Consider the following 7,068-nt stretch of genomic DNA (forward strand, 5'->3'; position numbering starts at 1 on the left):
CTCATCTGTATAAGGATCCAACTGTAGAAGGTCTTTGAAGTGCACACAACAGAAGTTTCACATAACTGCATTAATTACTAAGTTAGAAATCTGTGATTTGTCTTCCTCCTTCCCAACTCTGACAAATGGACATCATATGTTCCTTACTGCCATTCACCCCATTTAAAAATGCCGTACAGGTTTATCTGCTATCTTTCCACATCTTTTCCAAGCAAGCCATTCCACATCCTGGCTGCTATCACAAGGAAAGAGATTTCTCTCAGAGCCAGTCCATGCTGATGGTTCTCAGTCACCTCCTCCATTTGCGCAGATATGTGCTCCAAGAGGATTCCCTCCATGCTTTTCCAACAGAGCAAAGAGAGGCTGATGAGCCTGCAGATCCCTGTATTGCACTCTTAACCTTTTCTGAAGATTGGTACACTTCCTTTTCTCCACCCATTGGGGCTCTTCCTCAGTCTCCATGGTCATCTGAAGACGACAGAAAGCAGCTTTGCATAGACACAAACAAGCTTTCTCAGCAACTTCTGATGCATCACATTTTGTCCCATTGACTTGCATGGGTCAAGTTCTCTTAAGTGATCCCTGACTCATACCTTGTCCCCTGATGGGGCTCCTTGTCCTTCTTGAACCCTTTTAATAAGCACAGAGGCCTGTGAGGCCTCATTAGTGAAGTCTGCGTCACAGGAGGCACTAGTACCTCAGGTTTACTTTGTGCCCCTTTGCCGTTAATTCACCCACACCACTTAATAAGTCCACAATTTCCTTGTTCAGCCTTTTCTTAGTGACTGAGGGAGCTGCTGTGTGATACTTAGTTACCTGCTGGGGTGTCCTGGTTTCAGCTGGGAGAGAGTTAATTTTCTTCCTAGAAGCTGGTGCAGTGCTGTGTTTTGGCTTTAGTCTGAGAACAACGCTGATAACACACTGATGTTTTGGTTGTTGCTCAGTAGCGCTTACCCCGATCAAGGACTTTTCAGTCTCTCATGCTCTGACAGCCAGGAGGGGCACAAGAAACCAGGAGGGAGCAGAGACAGGACACCTGACCCAAACTAGCCACAGGGGTATTCCATACCACAGAACATCATGCCCAGTAGAGAAACTGAGGGAGTCACCCAGAAGGGACTGATCACTGCTCGGAGACAAGCTGGGCATGTGGGTGCTGAGCAGGTCAGTATGGTAGATGCGCACCTCCATCCCCCACATAACAGATTCTCCAACAGCTATCATAGAATCATAGAATAGTTAGGATTGTTTTCTCTTTCTTTCCCTTTGTAAAGAGACATATTTGAAGCTCAGCTGTCTCCAACACCTCCCCTGAAGGAAGGTCACCTTCCTTCCCCTTGTTTCCAAAGCACTGCCCCTATTCTGCAACTGCAGCATAAGCCTGCAGAATTTCAGGGCTTTGGGAAAGCATTCTAGAATAGCACAGAAGATAAGGAACCAATTAAATGAAAAAATATTTCCCTTAATACAGTTTTTGATTAAAAAAAAAACAAAACTACCTTGATACATGTGTGTAAGGAGCTCAAAGGATAAAAGTATTTACTCAATTAGAAGACAAAACATTTCCTGCTTCCAAGAGCATGCACAAATCTCAACACAATGAGTGACTATGCAAGAACAGAAATGCAAGATTCCCCCATCTGAACAAGTTTTAGCAATCACCGAGTCCCAAGATTTGTACATCCATTTAGGAAAATCACTCTCTAATCTTGCAACAAATCATAAACAACTTGTCTGTTACACTCAACAGCCTCATTATCTTCAAAATATGTGCTGGGTAACACCAGTAGAATTGTTTTGTCTGTAATGAATTTCCATTGGTAAAACAGACTGAAACAGAGCAAACACTGCTGGTTTTATACCATATCTGGTCACATTATAGACCAGAACTAATTTCCAAAAGTCTAGGAATGAAACTTTAAACAGAACTATACCTTTATAGCAATAACAACTATATTACCTCCCAATGATATCAAAGTATTCTTTATGTTTTCTGGCTAGCCATAGCGATATAGGAAGACCAGATTCCATTACAAGTTCCTCCGTCAGACTGCACACCTGTTAGCAAGCTCAGCTGAATAAGCAATGCAATTTACTATACTACTTGGCTGTGTGTTGCTCAAGGTATAGATGACACTTTCAGTGCAAAATAATTACATGCAACTGAGCCCTTATTTATACACCTATCCTTACAATCATTAATAGACAATGTTAACTTAGCATCACTTCAGTAGTTTTATATTCTGCTTGTGCAGCTAAACATTACATAGGACCAAGGCAGTTGAAATGGTCAGAGTAAACCAGCAGAATGGTCCAAAACATCAAATATCTGGACTGAAACTGGGGAGCATATAAAACACTGGCATGGCTTTTTGCAACTAAAGTACAGACTAGATTCATTCTGCTTATCTATTAGCATATCAGTTTCAACCTGTACAGGAATATCAATTACTTTCCAAGGATAGCCCTCACCTTGTTGTTTCAAAAGTAAGGAGTGATAACAGCACATTTTGATTTTATCTTTCTCACAAAACCAGTCACATTTTAAAATAAGCACTAACCTTGCATCTCAGAGAAAAGGGCATTTATTTACCAGACTATTTTGAAGGTGTAAATTCAATTTAATAACAACAAGAGGTATATTAAATAACAAAGCTTTAGAAAATATATATAATTAGATGACAACATAGTCATTTAAGCGGGTATTTCTCTTGAATCTCTGCTAGGCTCCATGCTTGTCACCAAATTAGATGTTGTCCCATGGTATGCATTATAAATGAGGTAATTCATTTCATGAGGTTTATAACCAGTGACTGGAATTATAATCAACAATATCCATTAGTGTCTCCTAATATTTACAATATTTTGGAGCCTATTATGGTCTCATGCTTGTTTCATATGACAATAACTCCCCTGCCTTTTTACAGGCTCCCAGATTATGCTGAGGTAGGTTCGAATGCAGCCTCTAATCTTATACGAAACATTATAGGGCACAGATACGTTTTAAAGTACACACATGTCAGACTATTTGCATGCTACACGGCATCCCCTAACACCAGAAAAGTTTTGCCCTCCCCCTTTTTTTTTTTTTTTAAACAGGCTACCATCATTAAATTATTGCAATCCTGCTTAGCAAAAGATGCAGATCATTTACACCCTCAGCCCCCCAGAAACAGCAAAGGAATAAGACTATTTCTTTTCTTCTTCAAGTGCTGCAATACGTACAGCAATCCTGGCTTTCTTCTGTAAATCTGATTTTAAATAAAGGCATTTTCTTACATCTACCATTGAATCCTATCAAAAGTTTTGCTAGTTCTCTCAGCAGATGTTCCCACCTCCAACAGCTGTAATTATGTAAAATGCATCACATCAACCATAGGTGTCTGCATAAGCTTTCTACCATACACACCAGGTGCATTCTCTGTTTACATGTCAAAGATATAGTAAAATTATATCTAAAGTCACACAAAAGTAACGCGAGAACTTTGGCCTGCAGAAACTACAGAAACCTGGGGGAAACTACTTTCCCCTACAGAAACTTGGGGAAAAAACTGTCTTATATGCAACACATTCAGACATTGGGTTGAATCTAGAGTAACTGAAAAGCAGGATTTCTCATTCATAGGCAATGCCAGACTTCACAGGAGCAAGACTAAAATCTGGAAGCATTAAACACTCCACAAACAAGAGATGTAAAGAAACAGTCAGTTATATTGCCCAGTTAAAACATCCTGCACTCTGCAGAGCCTCAGTGAAATTAAGCCTTGTTCATTTTCCTTCTCTTCCTTAAACATCTGCTATTATATTAAATATTATTCTCAGTTTTCATGATCAACTATACAGACTCTCTATATCTACATCTTTCAATCAGCCCCATTAGGCATACTGTCCCAGAATTACTGACCTTGGGAACACTTCCCAGGTTTACGATTCCTCACATCCTGCCTCTGAGGCCCCTGGACCTCCAAGCTCTCTTCTACAGAGAAAAGGCCAAGCCTGTGTGAGAACGAATCTCATTTGGTTCCTGACATGAGAGCATAAAGCATGGAAATTCTAGTGGAGCTATCCAATCTGATAGCTCTGCAAAGTTTTACCATCCCTAAGGAAATTTGGCTAGCAGTTTTGCTGCACAGCAACAAGATCTGGAAACCTAACAAGCAGAGTGCCATAAGACTGATGATGCAAGGCTTTCAAGATCTTCAGCTCGAAAGCAGTTGACAATTCTGACCTTAGCACCACAACAGTTCATGTCAACCCTATCTGAGAGTCCACTGAACTGAAATCCCACCTATCTAAAAGTGTCGCAAAGAAAACATAAGAAAGTGACATTCTGACCACATCCAGTTTTGTCTGTTTAAATGTTTATCCACACTCAGCAGCATCTTGCCTCAGCATACTACTTTCTGCACATTGGTCCTTTGCTGAATAGAAGGGAGAAGGAAATAAATTGTTGCAAACAGGAAAAGGCTTCCTGACAAATAACCACAAATTGAGCTGAGCTACATGTACTTTGTTCAACTCGGCTCCAGTCAAAGTTATCAAGTGTAGGACTGACACAACTAGGAGGCCAAAGAACAACACTCAAATGTTATTTGGGGATTATAATAAATCCAATGTATGTCTCCCATTAAACTAACTGATAGCGACGCATATTCTTTCCAAGACTGCCAATGCAAAATGTTACTGTAGAAGCCGGAAGTGAAGGGAAGCATTCTAACCTCCAAAGAGTCCTTTGTCTTGATGGGATAAAAAATAGCCTCAAAATTAATGTCTAAAGCAACTTTGGTAATTTCAGTAATTGGCAGACCCTATAAATGCGATTCTACTATTGATAGGTGGAATTGAAAAGCCACCATAAGACTTACAGCCATAAGAACTACGTATAGGAGAAAGGACTGGCATTCTGGCAAAGGTATCTAACAAGCAACCACAAAGATCAGTAATGGAGTCCAAGTTATGCTGTGCAATAAAATAGCATTCAGAAGCCTCCCGTAAGTAAAACTGTAAACAGTGAACAGCTTTTAACTGTAGAAGAGCACTTTAAATTTAATTTACAAAACATCTTTTTCTTGTGAAATTCTTTTCAAAATACTCTTTGGCTGATTAAGACTCTTCCTCAAGTCCCATATGCAGAAAGTTAATTGAGAAGAGTTTACCTTCAGCTATTATGTAATATATCATACAGCATATAAGGGCCCAGGTAGCATTTTCAACCTTTCCATTAAATGTGAGTCTTTATTGGTCTCTCTTTCAGTGGGATGATTCTGCAAATAAGCTTGTGAATACCCACCTTTACTCACATGAATAGTTACAGCGAAGTCCTGCAAAAAGGTATGTCTTTTTAAACCATGCAGGGGAAATAGACTTACTACAGTCACCATATTTACTTGCCTTAAGTCTTCCAAATAAAAGACAAGGCTGTACTGAGATATACCTTTTATAAATACATTCAAAGAGCTGTTGCTTTGACCCAAGTCTCTCCCATACAGTTCCTACTACTTGCACATCCAAGTTCCTTGCACAGGGGTATCTTCATGATGCATGGAAGCAGCACTGTTCCCTCTCCACATGGCAGACTGAGAAGAGCTTTTCAAGTGGTGGATCACAGCTGCAATCTTTGCCAGATACTCACTTTCCTCTGCAAAGAAGCTCCTTTTGTTTTCCACAGCATCAGGAAAGAGCTTACCATAAATAGCAGTTCTTAAACTGGAGTGCCTTGTGCATTCCCTCTTTCAAACACTCAGGTCACTTGCCTCTCACTATTTATGTATGCCCAGAAAATGCGTGTTTCTGATTTTATTAGCTCATGTGCAGGGTCCAGAGTTCATCAGCAGGGGCAGGGTAAACCATACATTTTTAAATGAAGGACTAAGCACTAATTCTACTCACCAGAATCAAAAGCAAAAAAGAAATCTTCATTGATTTCACTGTGTTACTACCAGATTACACCCTTTCATTCTATCATCTGCCTCCTGCACCTAGAACTCTGCCAATCACTTCTGGTAGCACCTCTATAAAGTTGTAAGGGCTGAAGAGACTTTTCTGCTAATTGTTACCATAATCTGAACTTGGAATAACCAAAAATAATGGAATACCCATAAAATTACTATAGGGTAAATACCACGCTGATAATTACAGTGCCTCCTCACAAGAAGATTTAACTTCCTAGAAAATATCTAGCATAACACAAAAATCATAGACATTTCAAAGCCTAAGTAAACACCAAAACAGTTATAAAAGATATATGTTCCATTACTTATCAGCTACTATGAAACATATTTGCAAAACTTAGCTTTTTAAACCTAGGTATACGGAATGCAGAATTAAGAGGTGGCTTACATATCAAATACTGCCAACTGTAAAGGAATATTTTTTAGAAACACAATAAAGGAAAGTTTAACGATGGCCCTTAAACATATTCTTTGTTACAACAGAAAATGGTGTGCTACATTATTAAAAAACAAATTTATTATTTACCTTCTTTTTCATTCAATTCAAAGCTAAAGTATCCAAAACACTTGCTATTCTGCTGCTGTAGTACTGAGGACTCCTATTTGTACATAAAGGTACAAACCCCACAAGTTTTGCTCAGCTACTGGTGAGATAAACCTTTAATTGAACAGAACTGCTGTTGCTGTAAGAAAAGCAGAATCCACCCCAAAAAGTAATAGAAATTAAAAGAGAACTAATTAAAGGAGACAACAGAGAAGGGAATCACAAAGGCGCTTAAAACATTGGTTTGCCCTTCACTGTGTTTGGTGAACTGAGTTGCAAAGGTTTTTAATGAGGATTGATGACCAGCTGGGGTTAATGGCCCTCAGCTGCACCTCAGGCCATTAACTCCTCCCTATCAGTTATTAATCCCCAGGAAATACCCTGTACCTCTCCCTTTATTGCTTAATCATAAGTAGCAAGAGATGATCAACCAGTCAAGATCCTGGCATGGTGTGTGGCAATGTTCCTGCCTCTTCACACAGCATGTTTTATGCTGTAAAACAAACTATTTAGATATTACCACATTGAGGTCACAAAAGGATGAAGAAACACATGTGAACAGAGAGAAAATAA

At 39.3% G+C, this 7,068-nt stretch overlaps 1 long non-coding RNA gene across 1 annotated transcript in view; it reads right to left on the reverse strand.

The window, feature by feature from the left end:
* LOC134163290 (uncharacterized) overlaps positions 1-6,739 on the reverse strand; it is a 92,204-nt gene extending 85,465 nt beyond the window's left edge. The window contains exon 1 of the long non-coding RNA XR_009964678.1: positions 6,478-6,739. This is a non-coding gene — a long non-coding RNA (uncharacterized LOC134163290). The remainder of the gene's footprint in view (positions 1-6,477) is intronic.
* Between the last annotated feature and the right edge of the window lie 329 nt (positions 6,740-7,068).

This window comes from Pezoporus occidentalis, unplaced genomic scaffold, assembly GCF_034315485.1.
Source record: "Pezoporus occidentalis ecotype Australia unplaced genomic scaffold, CSIRO_AGI_Poc_V1 ctg2, whole genome shotgun sequence".
In the NCBI taxonomy this organism is placed as follows: Eukaryota; Metazoa; Chordata; class Aves; order Psittaciformes; family Psittacidae; genus Pezoporus; species Pezoporus occidentalis.